Source organism: Bactrocera oleae, chromosome 3, assembly GCF_042242935.1.
Source record: "Bactrocera oleae isolate idBacOlea1 chromosome 3, idBacOlea1, whole genome shotgun sequence".
Classification (NCBI taxonomy): Eukaryota; Metazoa; Arthropoda; class Insecta; order Diptera; family Tephritidae; genus Bactrocera; species Bactrocera oleae.
In genome coordinates, this window is record NC_091537.1 from 91,252,504 (window position 1) to 91,270,341 (window position 17,838).

The 17,838-nt window shown below is 33.3% G+C and overlaps 1 protein-coding gene across 10 annotated transcripts in view; it reads left to right on the forward strand.

Moving 5' to 3' along the window:
- The window catches only part of sick (sickie), a 417,791-nt gene that overhangs the window by 336,631 nt on the left and 63,322 nt on the right, over positions 1-17,838 (forward strand). Inside the window, exon 1 of one of the 10 annotated variants that reach the window (XM_070107209.1) lies at positions 3,665-3,830. The exons of the other annotated variants lie outside the window; for them this stretch is intronic. The gene's annotated coding sequence lies outside the window, so the exon portion shown is untranslated. Of the gene's footprint in view, positions 1-3,664; positions 3,831-17,838 lie in introns of those variants that run through there. 10 annotated transcript variants of the gene reach the window in all.

Here is a 17,838-nt window from a genome sequence, read left to right on the forward strand (position 1 = left end):
CCGAAACTACAATATTGGCCGGATCAACTTTAAATGTCGTGGAATATTCTCAAATATATATACATTTCATATATAAGCGAATAAGTTCGAGCTTTTGAAATCGCAAGTGGATATAATCCTTAAGGTGGGGACTATCGTATCGTTTGAAACAAGTTCTTGAGCTAAAGATCTAATATTAGGCATGTATCGTCGCATAGTCGCTAGATCGAATATAATCTAATTATTTCACTAATTTTTTAATTTATGACTACTTAAACACTATTTAGTATTTAAGTGGACTAGACTTAGAGCAACTTTTTGACATAAATATTTATATAACATTTTTTTCTTTCATTTCAGGTAAGTGCCCAATTTTCTACTACGTTAATATCTGTATATAATTTAAGGTTTGTATCACTAGTTACTTAAATAAGTATAGGTGTATAAATTAACTATTTTATATAGTATATATAAATTTTTTGTTAATGGTTTTGAGCATTTTTATAAGTATGCTATGTTTTCGATTTAAAAGCGCAGGGTTCATCCTGATAAAATTTACTTACTTCAGTTTTCATTTTGGAAAATTACTATGAACCACAATTTCATTTCGATCCGGTTATTTGAAGGCCACAACCCCCTTGGTATATACTCCTATATTCACTCTACTTCGTTTCGAAAGAATATCTGCAAAGCAAAAACAGAGAATTACTTCGTGAAGGGAATGAGTTACTTTTAATGCATATTATATTAAACACAGTAAAATACACATATATTAGGGTGTGTTTAAAACTACCCAGTTGAATTTGTGAGCTAAAATGAACCTACACATAGAAAAAAATATTCTACTTTGGTCTTGAGCTGTTTAAAAACATAAAAATATTTTTTCATGCAAAGTACCAAAACCTTTCAACCATTTACAATTATTTAGGTCGTAAGTTTCTTAAAAAATTTAACAAGTGAGGATTCGGCTCACCCTAAGGTATATACTTGTGTGTATATATATACATATATATAAGCACATATGTACCATTTGAATTTGATATTCCTCATAAAACGTTCCAAAATTTGACTAACCCTGAAGCTCACAGTTGCTAGTCCACATAGAGCTTTTACTCTTTGCTCTAGCTTTAGAGGCCATTGCTGCGCCATTGCAATTATTATTCGCTACTACCAAGCGACTTGCCAAAAATATAACAAATGAGTAGAGATAGAGCCATAAAACTCAAAAAAAAACACAATACAGAAACCAGCTACTGGACATAACATAAATCTGATACAAATATACGCGTACATATACATATATGTATACCGTGCATACGTGTATGAATAATGTATGTATGTAAATACATTGCCTCGCGAGTTGGCGAAAATTCATTGTGACTGCGCAAGCAATAGCTTTGGCGTCATTGGCGCGCCAAAAAAAGTCAGCCACCACCCTCTAACCGAGACTTGATGACGCCACCAGCCGAGCGAAAATCAAAGAATACTGATACAGGATGTAGAAAATAGCAAACAAATTTCATATTTGTATCTGCCACAAGGGCCAGCATTATACACTTACATACATATACATATACTCACGTATATGCATGTCTATTAACGCTCAAGCTGTCTAGTAGAATGGCTTGATGGCTGTGCGCCTGGCAACCAAAAGCTAAGCGCTTCACGAGATAACATAACTTTAACGCTTTTCCAATACTAGTTGGCGTTTATGATTGTTTACAACTTTTTCGCATTATTGTTTTTGCAGTTGAACTTTTTCGCCAAGCTGAGTAGGTCTTTTTATGCCACAGCACGCTGTAATTTGCAAGGATAACAAAGTAGTTCAGCCTTCCGCGTGCCACCAGCGCATATACATATGTGTGTGTATATGGTATCTTTGAGATTGCTTGCTTTCTTTTTAGCTATTTTCGCACAGTCGCGCCAGTGTCGCCACTTTGGCGCCAATGCTTTGATGGCCATTTATCCTGCAGCTATTCCTTTGTGTATATGTATATTTGTGTGTGTGTGTGTGTACATTCAAAGGGAGCTGGAAAACTCGAAAAGCTATATTGTTGGAGTTTCTCATCGTTATTGAGTTGTGGAAGCTGTTAGTTGTTGGCTGCTGGCACAGTGACGTTGTGGTTGCGAGTCGCCACTGTTGTCTAGTTTAGGTAGCCAGTAATTCAATTGTCAGCTGAAATGTTGGAGTTCTAAACATTCACCTATTTCGAGTTCAGTGTCGCTTCGGACGCGTCATAAAACAGTTCGTTTGTTTGTGAAAAGAAAATAAATACTGATACTTTGCAGTAATTAAAATTTGTTATTCAAAAATCGAGACGAATATGTTTACTAAATATTAACAAGTGATGTGTGTATGTATTTCGTGCAATTTTATTGAATATTACAAGTGTTCATAATTTAGGTGAAAAGTGAGTAATTAAACATATTACTTCAAACCTCATTAGTTCTTTTAAATTTATGAAGTTCAACAAATAATATAAAAAGAATTGGTTAAGAATTTCTGAAGAAGCGTTGTAGATACGGCGTCACCTAATCGATTTTCGATAGCGTTTGTTCTGCACCTCAGAATTTTTTTCCGCCGAACAAATACTCAGACTGACTAAATCTGTAATTCTCATATATATATATGTATATCTATTCTCTAATTTGCATCTGGCTAAACCGTCTGAAACACAGTTATTATTGTATTTATGGGTCCTGAGTCGTTTTTGAAGCGTAAAGTTAAGGCTTAGCTTTAATCCACTACAAGTATGTAGTATATGTATGTGTGCACAACAGAACAGCTCTCTTATATTTTTTCTCAGTTTCTATAAAAATCCTCTTCTTCACCATATACAAAATTCTCATCATAAGTTTGATTTCCTTAGAGTTTAAGGATCGGCGATCCGTCTGTTGTGTGCTCTTGGAATTTTATCAGAACCCCTACTCTTCAATAACTAAATCTTATAACAATTTTATAAGATATTGAGCAACTCTTTAAAGCACGGAAACTCCACAGCTTCTGTTTACTAATACAGATGTCTTCTAAATCAAATATATTTAAGTTTGCTTTGGTCGGTCAGTTTGTATGGCAGCTATATACTATAGTGGTCTGATGTCGGCAGTAGCGCCAAATAAGGAGTTACTCGGTGAGATAAGGACGTGTGCAGAATTTCAAATCGATATCTTAAAAACTGAGAGACAAGTTCGCCTATATGGTATACAGACGGATAGACCGACTGACATTGTGATATCGACTCAGCTCATCACGTTAATCATTTAGATATATAATTTATGAGATCTCCGACGTTTCCTTTTGAGTCTTACAAACTTCGTGGCAAATTTAATAAACACTGTTCCGGGTATAAAAATACTTACGTACATACAAACATAGTATACACCTATACACACATGCAAATCCAGTATCTTCGGTAGTAGAACACAAATCTATTGTAGTTTGCGCAAATCAAAATAGTTGCGCAACATTTTCCTCAGCAACATGAGGCGAGAGCAAAGTAAAAAAATTTACAATACCAAACTCTCGCACTCAGCTGTTCCGCGCTCTCTGCACACATTTCCACACACACGCATATTAAAGTACAGTTTTGCGCTCTCACTCTCTACCTTAAAATAATGCCTCTCTCCATATACATCGCTCCTAACATCAACACGATCGGTTGTGGTGTTTTCAAAGGAAATTTTGTTTAGTTTGAAAAGTAACTTGTGTTGGTAAAGTATGTGTAAGCGCGCACATTTTTACCTAAAAACCTTCGCTTCTCATTATTGAAGTGTGAATTTAATTGATTGTTAATACGCGTGTTCGCTAAAAAAGACGAAAGGCGTTAAGAAAAGAATACAAATTAATTTTTGTAAGTAAAGTGACGCGCCAAAATCGATGGCGTAAACCGTTATAAGCCTATTGTTGAGCTCTGCTGCGGCAATTGATGGAGTGTTTGTTCAACTGATTATTAAGAAAAATTAAAATAAAATACAATGAGTGAAATTAATTGAATAAATAAAAATAAAATGTTGTAAAAAAGAATTGTGATCTTCAAGCAGTGCTAAAGACGCAGAATTAATGAAACAAACATAAAATAAATTGTATGAAACTGATTTCGAGAAGTGAATATAAAAGATAATGCGAGAAACAAATTAATAAAACTTCAATTTATTGAAATGCGTTAAACTGTTTTTTATGTTTTGTAGTCGTTATTTTGTTTATTGTTTTCATTCAGAGCATGTGTAGTGTTTTCTGCTTTCTGTTTTCATTCTCAACACATGCGCTTTGTTTGCACCTTCGTCACATTTACGGCACATACATACTTATACTTATGCTTTGGTGGATACAATTGGATATATTTTTTATGCTGCTCACGACAGCAGCAATCTGACGGAGACCGTAGAGTCGGTCAATCTGTTCAAGAAAACAAAAAAAAAAAAAGAATTGAAAATTCATTATAAAACGTGCAGTGCAAAAAGCACAAAAACAACTGATCTTCATTAAGTGTGCATAAAATCAGTTAAGAATTAAAAAAAATGTACAAAAATCTGAAAACCGTTAATAAACGTCTTAATTTGTTGTTGCCTTTTGAACGTGTATGAATTTTGAAATAAAAAACATTGAATTTTCTTCTTTTCGATTTCTGTGCATTTGCAAAGCATTGGCGCCACTAAAATTGTTACTCAAAAGGATGTGAATTTGCCATAAAACCGAATAATAGAGATATGAAAAAGCTGTTAAAAAAGAAATAAAATTGCAAAAGTTGTAAAGTTGTTGGTGCAACAAAACAGCATTATAAATTTGCAATACAAATTAATAGCAACAGATGGCAATGACGATAAAAATCATTTTCATAATTAATTTTGTGCAATGCGAAAATACACAAGACGCATGAAAACGCAAGAGCACAAAAAACCAACAAAAAAAAAAAAAAGCAACGTAGTTTTAAAAAAACATAAAAACGCAAAATTTATGGCGCGTGATAAAGCTGCAGCACGCCTGAGTCGGCCACCAAACGCGCGGATGCCTATGCAACAAGTGTTGCCGCGTTCAGTTGCAAGTGCCAATTGCAAACACATATCCACACACACAGCGCTGCATACGAGATAGCAATCGCCAATGTGGCAAATAAACAAATAAATAATAACAACAAATTGAAGTTTGAGTAATAAGTCCAATATGCGCGCCACTAAGGCGAAAAATAAGCCACATAAACGGATATCACTAATAATATAATTTATGGCCACAGCGCGTTGAAGTTTAATAAACAAAGTTGCTTTTTTTGGCACACCGCTTTTTGCACAGTGGCAGCCACTATTCGCAATGTGAACTGGTTAGCGTGTGGTCGGGAAAAAATCGGGACAAATCAATCAATTAAGCAATTGCTTTTGTAATTCATTTTATTTAGAACGTTTCGAAATTACTAATGTGTGTCTCTTTGAGGTTTGTTTGATTAGTTACTAAAATAAATTGGCCACCAAATTTTTATTACTTACTTTTCATATCTTTGTTCTTCGTTTCATCAACCTTGAAACTGTTCTTATCAATTGCCGTTATAGAATTGAAATAAAACAAAATTGATGAGTACTAAAGATAAAAATGTGCTGGAAAATTAAAATATAGTGTGAGGCGTATTTTCAGTGTTAAAAAAGAAAATTAATAAATTGAATCCTATGTTTTTGTTGCTTATGAGGTGTTTATCGTTTCAAATTATTTCTATTGACATATAAAATTAGACCAAAGGCAAAGAATTAGACGACATATATACTACATAAGGCACACATAAAATTGAATTAAACCTGTAGACTGAGAATGTTTTTAACCAAAAGCCTATAAAAGCTCTCTATGGCTCTTCATTCCGTAAGCTTATCGTGGTTTCAGAAATATAAACAGAAACAATTATGAATTGATGATAAAGCTGGAAGGCGGGTTGGAATCAGTTACAAGCCCACTGAACCGACTTTTGGTATCTTATGCTAAGCATGTTATTCTACTTAAAAAACTTTATAGTTTTTGTAATATTAGTTTACTTGGATTTCACTCATTTAGTTACAATGATGTTTACAGTTATTTGAGAAGATCATAATCACGATCATGTGGATCATATCCGAAAAAAGTAGTTTGAGATACCAATACTCAATTTTGTAACCCAATCTCTTTCATATTACATACGAGAGCTTTCACCTAAACTTTCACTTTTTTTGATTTCCATTGATTTAACTTCAGCCATATTTAGTAATATTTTTTGAGCTTTATTTTTCATTTTATGCTTCGAAATTTTGAATTTAAACTCAGAATTAATGAAAGCTGATAATTTGTGATTTGATAAAAATGTAAGTTGAGATACCAATACATATTTCTACTACCCATTTTCTTTTATATAGCTAGTATTGCTTCAGAGAGCTTTCACAGGAGCTTTCACATTTTATTTAAAATTTAAAAATCAATTGATACAAACTTCACCCTCATTTAGTTTGTTTATAGCGAGTTGAGATTTTTCTTCATTTCGCTTCGAAACCCTGAATTTAAACTGAGAATTAATGAAAGCTAGGTTATGTGTGATTTTAGAAAAAGTTTTTTGAGCTACCGAAACTCATTTCTACAACCCAATATCCTGCATATGACAAATATTGCTACAGAGCGCTTTCGCAGAAGCTTTCACTTTCATTTTCTTTGCAATTTTATATTTCCATAGATATTAACTTTAACCTCTTTTAGCAGTAGCTTACTGTTTTTTTATATTAATTATTTTTATACACTTAACTCATCGTAGTGTCCTAATAATTTCTATCAAAATTCCCATAGAAAAGCTTAAAGGTGTATGCAGCAGAATAGACACAAAAAGCTAGAAGCACTTACTAGTTACTGCAATTAAAAAGCAGGTCATCTGATAAGAAAAAATGTTTGCATAGACTACGACAACATACATCAGGAGAAGCGAGTTTCCATAAACTATGTAAAATACTACAATACTACAAGCACCTTACATATAAGAACATACTCGAGATAGTAATTGCAAGCGTATTGACATTCATACACAAACGTTACTGACTGTCTATACACTTATTGTCTATAAAAATGCAACTCTTTAAGTAATGCTAAGCCAGTCGTGTAAGCATAAAAATAACATAATATGCAAACTTGTGTAAATTATTTTTATACACACATAAGTATATGTGGTGATATACGTGGTTATCACCTTAAGCAACTTGTGGCGTCAGTGTAGTGCGCAAGTTTCTAAGCGTAGCGAGCTTATCGATTGCCAAGTGTTGATAAGTGTGATGATAAGCGGACTGAGGAAATACGAGCTGAGTACTCGTTAAATGAATGAAGTAGAAACTGTGAAAAAGAAGACAACGTGCGAAAGGCAACGACAAGAAGCACTGAATATGAACTTTAATATGTATTTAGGCGGCATTGTGTAAGAGAACACTGATTTATACGATTATAACAAACGCACAAATTAATGCAAAAAAAATAGTTTTGGAGAACAAAAATTTATGGAAATTAAAAAAATTGAAACCGTATAATTTATAATTAAAAAAAATATATAATAGCATTTTTCTTTAACAATTCATGCGCATATCAATTTTTGCGCTATAAAAATATAATTTATTGCAAAAAAAAAATCAAAAACAAGAAATTAAAATTAAAGTAATTATAATATTTATAAACTCGAATAAGCACTTAAATTATATAAACAGAATTGAAGTAAAGATATGTGTTGAGTATCGAAACAGAAATGCGAAAAAAATTAAAATTATAAAAAATATTAAAATTAAAAAAGGAATGGCAAAGTTACGAAATTTAAATTAAAAAATTAAAACAAATAATAATAAAATTTGCAAAACTTAAAAACTAAAACAAAAAAACAAAAAAAAACTAATTTGAGTGAGTTGATTAACACTAAAATTAATCACAAAATATGTATTTATTAAAATTATCATAAAAACTTGCGGAAAAGTACCGTAAAATTATATAAAATGTTTAACATAGCAAAAAAAAATTATAAAAAAAAACTAAACAAAATTTTGAAATTGCAAGAATTATAAAAACAAAAAAATCGTGTTTGTAATTCTTTTATTATAAAATTGTGCTTACAATAAAAACATTTAAAAAAAAACGCGTAAAAAACTTAAAAATTACAAAAAAGTACCAAAAAATGTTTTGACAAAATAGTTTCGAAGTTATAACAGGCAATAAACAATTATTAAAAAAATTAAATAAAATTTATAAAATTGAAAAATTGAAAGATTAAAAATTAAAACCAAAATGTGAATGAATTTGTTAATATTAAAATTATAAACAATACTCGTATATGTAATCAATACAAATTATATAAAAAAAAATACAAATAAAACCGTATAATTAATTTCTTGCATTAAAAATCGATTTTATTTTCAAAGGAAATTTCATAAAAATTTAATATGAAAATAAAGCACACACCACCAGTGCTGTAGTGGCTGCAAAAATGTGCAGAGTTCATTGTTCACTTTTGCAATATAAATATTAAATAAACATTAAATGCAATGTTTGCAAAATAAAAATCTAAATAATACTTTCAAATAACACAAAAATGTATATAAAATATTTATTTGCATAAAAATCGTTAAAGCTGCCACAGAAGCGCATAAAAGCAATAACAACATTTTCACAAAACATGCATCACCGCCTTATGCGCAGCGTCGCTAAATAAATACTGTCGGTGAACGACATTTTGATGGCTGCGCCTCGTTCGCCGGCGCTGCAGCATAAAAAACATGCAAATTTCAATAACAAAGAATTACAAAAAAAAACAATGTATATGCAAACAACAGTGCTGATTTTCATGTTGTTTAATGGAGCATCAAAATAGCGCAAAAGCGAATTGAATGGCGACCGGGCAGTAGCCAGCAGGAAAATTAACAAAAACTCAGCAACAAAAGGCTGCAAAAACAACAGCGCATTTTGGCTCGCGAAAATCAATGAACCACAATATGCATGTTGCATGTTGCACATTGTTATTGGTTTGTGTAAGTGTTGGTAAATTGCATTGAAAAACTGAAAACATGAACATTTATGTACGCCATTATCTCTCGACTTTTAACTCTCATGCTGGCAATTCTTTGTTTTTCTTGTTGTTGGTGCTTTTTTCGAACGCCACTTGCCCCACTATTCATTACGCTTGATTGAGTATAGTGCAGATATCTGGCGAAAGGAAACATAAATTTAATTTATTTGAATTAATTATACATTCATTGCGTATAAACAAATACAACAAATTGCAATTATTGCAAAGCCAGACATAAATAAATAAATAAATAAGAATTTTCAATGCTGACAGCCGCCACCAAACTCGCAGCTTGATAAATGTACACTTAATTTAAGCGAACACTTAGTTGTGCCACATTTATATGTGCTACATGCCGCAAATTGTTGCTTTCGCGCTTGCAATCGGCAATATTAACTGCAGTCGGCATGGAAATGTGTGTAAAGCATGTGCAAAATACCCCTCAAGGGGCAGCAACAAAACAATTTTTCCTAATTCCTCACCCGTGTGAACTGTGCGCTACTCCAACAGCACACTATGAAGAGACCCACTTAATTGAAGTTGCAATCGTTGCTAATTTACGCGCACAATTGCCTTTGTTGCAAGTAGCAATAGCAATATAGTTGCTATTGTGGGTTGCGTGCCGCATTATGCCGACTAATTTGTAAATTTTTATATTGTTTTCTTTGTTTTGTTCCTGCGCCGAAACACTTTGTTTTGCTATTTTTTCCAAACATTCTTCGCCGCATAATCTTCAAATTGATTTATGAGGCTTTGTGCCGCTCTTACCTTAAGTCCATCTGCATTCAAGCGAGCATGTGGCATGCAGCATGCGATGATGACGAAAGCAATCAGTTTGCCGCATTTGACTCGTAAACTATTTTGGTGCGCATAAATTACTGTATTAGGGTGAGTCGTTTGGATGAAAACAAAGACTTAATGCTATATATAGTACATATATTTATTTGAAATATCGTTCAGTTTTTGATATACTGATCGGAAAATTTGCATACGTTCTTTCCTTTCGACGATGCTGCTCATTTGTCGACACCGCCGATATCGGACTACTATAGCTTATAGTTGCTAGATAAACTAAACAATCAAAATCATGATCTTGTATGGAAAACTTGTTGTTTCGACAAGATATCTTCACGAAAATTAGCATGTATGATTGCTCAAAGCAGAGCAACAATATTCAAACAAATAGTTCATATCAGACCACTTAGCATACAGCTGCCATATAAACTGACCGATCAAAACCAGGTTCTTGTATGGCAATTTTTATATATGTGAAGAGTTTGTATTATAGCTACGTTTATAGTAATTGAAAATTAAAAATAAATTTTCAGAACAAATTTTATTCTCAGCGTTTCTACTATTTCGCTTTACCATAGATCGGCATACATATGTAAATTCTAGTCTGCCTCAAATCGCTCCTCACTAATGCCTACTTGTTATGCTTTTTGCAATTTTATGGACATCACGTGCTCATGGGTTGTCCAAAGCGTAGAAAGTAAGGTGTTGTTAAAGCATTTTTATTTAATAGATTTCTGACATGCTCGTGTGTTCATCTTAATGAGGAGAAAGTGTTATATGCTGAGAGTATGAAAATGAATTTCTTTATTATTTTTTTTTAAAGCTTCAACAATATGTTTCTTAAGAAATTTTATTATTGTTCAGGTTCAGGTGCTGTTGAAAATGTTTAAATGTTATATAAATGTTGATGTGTCTGCCAAATATATTCTAAAGGCGGGTTTCAAGACTAATGAAATATAGTTGCTTCAACCTATAATAACTATTGAGTTTGACGGCAATTAAAAATTAATTATTTCCCAAATAAGTTTTCATAGCTGATAAACATACTATTTAGCTGACTTTTCACATAATTAAGGAGATCATCGTGTAAGATTTTATTCTAGCATTGTAATAATTGTTTTCTAAGCGTTAAATATTGCTACTTAATTTGAAAATGCTGAGAGTTTTTAATGTAATCAATTACTAAATTGCTTTCACAAATATGTTTAGCGAAAAATTACTAATTGACTCAATTAAGAGGCTGTATGAAACGCTTATAAGCCTAATTGAGCCCAAATTCGCTTGGAATGAAAATATAAAACTCTTCCAAGGCGGCTATTGGCCTAGTAAGCGCTCTGTTGACATTATTAGACTTATCTAAGCTTATATTCACTCTTAGATTCTAACTTAAAATCTAAAAATATCATAGACTCACACCAGGTTGCAGTTGAACGAGGTCTCAGAATTTTAAGGCCCATTTATTTGCTTTGATACGGAGCCATTTTATTTTGCTAACTTTCGAAACTGTCAAATTTATTTATTTTCGAAATTCTTTATAACGACATAAATCATGCTTTGTGACAAATGTAAACCTCCTCAGCAATTATACCACTGCCATCATCCCTCCAAACGATCATTGAACACTGATTGTCCTAAATGGTGTGCATTTTGTCAAATTAAACGATTGATTTCACGTTTTCAAAGTCATGTTCTCCAAAGTAAATCTACAACAAATACTGCTATTTTTACAACAAAAGCAAAAGAGACACACGCACTTGAGTTTGCTTGCAACATGACACCGTAGGGGCGTACAGAACTGGGAAAGGACGCAACCATAGATGCGTTGCACTTAAAGGCAAAACCCTAAAAATAACTAAAAATACACCATTTATGACAGTTGTTCTGCAGTCTCAAGCGTTTTAGGGTGTGTGTTACACAAACGTTCCGTTATACACATTTTCACATATATCGATGTTTGGTGTTATTTAATCTGTGGCAGCAGATGTGCTAACCTTTTAACACACAGCAAATATTTTTGTGTTTGTATGTATGTGTGAGTATGTTTGCATGCACATGGATATGCTACTTCATTTTCCCAGTCCGGACACCGTTGCACGCTTGTAGGAAGCATGCGTCTGGCTGGGCAACCGGCATGTTGCTCAAATATGCCTGACGACCCTCAACTGTGCAATGTCTGTGCAATTAAAATTTCTTCTGCTGAGTAATTTTTTGTTATCACATATGGGTATGTGTGTACATTTCGTAGGGAATTTCTCAGGCTCAAGCTACCGTATGAACGAGCTTCCATACACTCACACACACACACACACATATACCGTTATTTTACGAGGGTGCGTCTGCGCTGCATTTATTGCCTACCTTCTCTACAAGCATACCTTCATATGCGGAGTATGTAGTGTATTGACTTGAAACCCCTCGTTGGCGCTGCTGCCGCCGGCTGCTTCTGTTGTGTTTGCTTGCCTGTGCCTGTTGTTGTGTCTCTTCCTACACGCTCCAACTGTCTAGCCGTCGTACACTTGGCATTTCTGCTGTGTCAGCAACTGAAAAATTCCGGAAGCACACCCAAATTTGCCGCAGCCTCTGTTTCCAAGTAAATCCATGCCGTGCATAGAGATAAGAAATAAAAAAAAAACACTTTTTCCAGTAGTTTGTTGTATGGACGAAAATGTGACTTACTTCGGTTTTGAAAATTGATGGGAAGGACTTGTAATAAATTTTATACTATACACTTGAGTGCGATGGGAATATAGGCAAATATACAAATACATATGTACATATATGATAGTTTTTATATAAGGCATATAAGTACTGAGAGCCTAATATATAAAATATAGAATTTTGTAGATTTATGAGTTCATTTGGTCATTAGCGTAAATATTTTGTTGTTTTTATGCTTCTAAATAGCTTCGTACGATGCTTAAGTTAATAGCAAACCTAAAAATATTCAAATATGAAATTATCTTGAAGATTTCTAAGTCAAAAAGATCATTTTGTTGTAGCGCAAGCAGCTTGAAGGGTAGCAATATTCGTTCAAACTAACTTGCAAGCTGCTTTTGATTACCATAAATTGCCTTGTGAAACCAATTAAACGAAAATAGCTCATAAAATGCTGAGTGCACTAATTTAATTAAGTGCGCAGCCAAACCTCCACAAGAATAATGATTAAAGAGCCCAAAATTAATTTTTTTGGGTTTCCTCGTTCTTGGAATGTTCATATATTTTGTTATACATATATACATACACAATTTAAAATTGATAAATTTTTTTTCCCCAAATTCATATTATTTTCGAATATGAGCTTAAATATATACAAATATCTAAATAGAAATTTCCATCTACATACAAACAACTGTAGTTGCCTGTGTGCGCCTCCAAGCCAGCCGAGGTGTCATCCTCTTTATCATTTAACCTTTCGTTAAGCGGTCAAACATGCTGACCTACAATAAGGCACGTCTTTAACCTCTATTATCAAGCGCTTAGCAAAGCAACAGAGCAAAAAAAAAGCGTTTTCAAGCAAAAAACGTTTTCAGCGAAAACTGGCAAACAAGCGAAGGAGTACATTTTTTTCTTGTTTTGTTTTTTTACACCTCGTGTCTTTGTCGTGCTTATGCTAACTGCTGTAATACGCTTTGTCAGCAATTTGCTGTTATTCACGGCGACTTGCGCTGTTACCTAGTGCAAGTATTGATAGGAAAAATAAGAAATAAGCAATGAACACCCACCACGCTAATAGCATTGACCTTCAACTGGCCAAGACCTCAGCACTGAGTAACACCAATTGCTTCGGAATCGAAAATTTACAAATAGCATTTTCATGCAACGCTGTGTGGCTATTGCTGTTGCAATATAACTTTAAAGCCTTGTGATTAGCAACGCTAAACAGTTTGAGTGTCAATAGTACGTGTGAGTTGTTCAAAAATAACAATTTTATAAAAATAGTGAGATAAATAGTTTATGAAAACCTACTACGAATTATATTTGGTATACATTTGAGCAACTAACAAAACCGTTAAACGTTACAGCTGGCAATAAGACAATATTATCACTTGCTAAGCAAGCATTAATGCTTATTTATCACTAACGAACTCTATTATCTACGAAAATACTAAAAGAAAATAATTGTTCGGCAATATTTCCTTACTCTTAACTCTTCACCATAAATTGCAAACGTCTTGGTTGAATTATTTCACTAAAATTCGAAATTATCTCTACATAAATCTTTATATACTCATTACTCGAATATATTTTCCCTTGCGACCTACGACTTTTCTCAGACACACATACAAAGTAATTATTGCCATGAAACGAAGAAAGCGGCAAATTGACCAGTGCATTTAATGCAACCGTTGTCAATCAATTCGTCGCACTAAATTATACCTATTCTTAGGCAGACTCAAGTACATGTGTATGTGTATTTTTATGCATTTATGTGTGCATGCATGTATTAAAACATATGCATATATACATATGTATATACTTGCAACGAATTGCCTCAACAGTTGCTGTGACTTTATCTCCACACAATACGATTGCTTGCGCGCAGAAATTAAAGCGTACTTTATCCTAAAAAAGAAGAAGAAACAATAAAATAAAATAAAATAAAGGAAGCACTACAACCGTTTTTTATACTCATTGTTTGAGTAAATGTCGAGAGAAGAATGCTTGGAAATTGCTTTTTAATGAGAATCAAAAAATATCGTTGAGCATTTATGTTGTTGCTAGTGTTAGTAACACCCAAATAACCACGATTTCTTTGAAAAGAAGAAAATTTTCGTTTTCTCATCATTTTTTATGCCCTGAACAGGGTATATTAGTTTGTCATGAAGTTTGTAATACCCAGAAGGAAACGTCGGAGACCCTATAAAGTATACTATATGCATATATAATTAATCAGTGGGATGCGCTGTGTCAATTTAGCCAACCGTCTATTCGTCTACCTTTATTTACGCGAACCTAGTCCCTCAGTTTTTTGGATATCGATCTGAAATTTGGCACAAGCTCTTTTCTCCCCAAGAAGCTACTCATTTGTCGGAACCGCCAATATCGGACCACTAAAGCATAGCTGCCATACACACTGACCGATGAAAATCAAGTACTAGTAAGGAATCTTTTGTACTTGTGAAGGGAAATTATCAAACTGATCCTTTTGGGTCGAGGTTCTTTGCGAAGCCTTTCATTCCAAAAATTTTCATTCATTAATATAATAATCTTATATGTTTTTTTTTGATTTCAACACTATCCCTTATTTTAAATCCTTCTATATACCCACAAATAACAAATATTTTAATTAAGCAGGGGAGGAGCTGATTGCGCTGTTAATTAGAAAAATACTAATTCGCAATTTCTTTCAAAATAAGTAAGTTTTTTCCCATACTTTTTGGGTTATAAATTGTCAAAGCAATTGCCTTTTTGAGAAGAAAGCTAAATATAAGTATCTATATTTAAACCCATTGCTACCTATATTAAATATACGCATTTATCCGATTACCAGGAAAATGCTCAAAACTAATGGATAAGCTAATCAGCAGTGAACAAACAAAATATAAAAAATAAATAAAGTAAAGCAAAAAGCTTCGCTGTTTAATAAAATAAATAATAATTATTTTTAAATCATTCAGATTCTATAAGGAATAAATATATTCAATCAAATGACATATAGACTGTGTTCGATTCGTCATTTCTCTGCTAGCTATCTTTGAGCCCTGCTCTCTGCCCAAAAATTTCACATGTAAAAGACATATCAAAAAATAATCGAGTTGAATTGGTATAAGAGAGTATGATCTCATTAAAGTGGTATAACCGCTATCTTTAATGCAACCATTTATGTTTAATTCATATAACATTACCATTGTGAATGGCTCATACGACACATTACTCTCATGCTTTAAACACATAGACGACTGCATTGCACGGGGAAGCGACAGCGAAATTTCCTTGTCTGCAACTGCCATCTTGAAGCCAGCTTCTTGAACATTTGAAGACGGCAGCGACATATCAAACAGCTGATGCACACAATTTCGCCTTTCACTGCAATAAAATTTAAATATTTCGTGAAATTTTTTTGTGCGAAAAATAAGTAAATAGCTCGATTTCTTTGTTCTAATTTTTCAATTGTTATTACTTATGATAAATAACAGCTATTTTATTCTTTTGTTGCTAAAATAACGTTCCACTTGTTAGTGCTTTGAATAATTTTACATTTTACACATTAGTGGCACCATTACAGCTGCCCATTGTCGTCTGTACAATTAGAAATAGTTTTAATTTGGCAACAGCGATAACTGCAAGCCTGCTGCCGTGAAGTCGTGCTATTGTCTAAAGGAATGCCGGCTTCATTTTAATGCATCAAAAATGAATATATATAAAAAATTTTTAAACTTAAGACTTGAAATAATTTATAGTTGTTTATAGAAAATGTAAGGCTCGAATCTAAAATGGCACAATTACAGAGTTTACTTTGTAAAAATGTTAAAAGAATTCACTAAATCTTCATAAAGTTTGGAAAACACAAGGCTGCTAGTAAAACATATTGAAAGTATTTTTTAATAATAATAATTTTGCCAATGAAAAAGAAACAAGTTTTCCGTTAGCTATCAATGGATGCCAAAGTTTTGCACAAATATATGCACGCATAAACATATGTAGTGTTGCCAACAAACGTTGATAATTGACTCTTCAACTTCGAATAGAGAGGTATGCATGCATATACTTACATTTGTATGCCATACTAGTGTACCCCACTTTAACCCGCTCAGTGTACTAAATTACTAAATAAAAGACTTTTGACGCAATAAAAAAAGTCATAACAATAAACATTTGAAATAGAAATTGCCAAACGAAATGAAGCGATTTGAGTGCAGAAAATTTTTGCAGTCAATAATAAAATATGCGTGCACACGCACACCAACGCAGCTCGCGTATGAGTGCGCACTTGTGTATGAAAAACTAAATTGTTGCAACGAGCGGCGAGGGCATTTGCATTGCGCTAATATTTCATTTTAGTTTTTCTATTTTGTTGTTTTTCTCCACATGTATTGTACTATATGTGGCGGCAAGTTTCCGTGACGGCGTATTTTATTTGATCTGCCTCAAATGCATATTTCCGTTGACTATTTTTCCATGCTGCATTTTTATAATTTTTTCATTTCTCTAATTTTCTCTGATCTTTCTCGTGTGACGCACTTTTTATGGCCACGCCATTATTTATTTATATTTTCATTTACTTGCGCCAAATTTCACCAAAGTCAATTGCGCATGCATTCGCGTTCACCCAGTTTGTGGCGCAGAAAGTGCAGCACGCTTTTACACAAATTGTCATAGTAGATTTCGTTGTCAATGCTTTGCATATTTTATGTGCACTCTACGATGCCTTCAGCCGCATATTAAACGATCGGCTGCGCTAGCAGTTGTGCGCCTGCGCAATATCAATGACTGATCTATACGCCGTGAACTTTTCGAAAATACTTTAGAAACTTGCTACTACGTTAGCGCGGTATGTGAATGTAAGTTGTGCGGTTAATCTTTTAACCATCACATGTGATCATCACATGCCATTGTCGTTGTTCATCGAACGCAACTGATTTCAAATCAATTATTTGCGAACGTACGATCGCTTTCAAATGCGTGCTGTGTGCGGCAATGAAATGCTTGCAATCATTCGCATAACATCAAAATTATTTCCGCTCTGATCCGTTCACAGCGCATTCACCAAGTGAGGTTCACTTTTAGTTCAGCTCATACAAACGTTGAGTGATGAGCTCATTGCTGACTGCTGAGGAATTCTACATGATTGCGCTACTTTCAAATCATTTTTTTTGCAAGTCTGCAATTTTTCAATTAATTCAACATATAAAAATTATTTCAATTCATTTCATTTCGCTTAACGAAGACCAATTATGGCGAATTTGGACAAAAGTGGTAAGCAATTTCTTTACTTCTCTAATTTTTTGTTTGAGCTTAGCACTTAAGCATCAACGCCTGTAGCGCGCTAACCAGCAGGTCACCCTATTTTCTTGCTTGTTCTGCTGTGTAT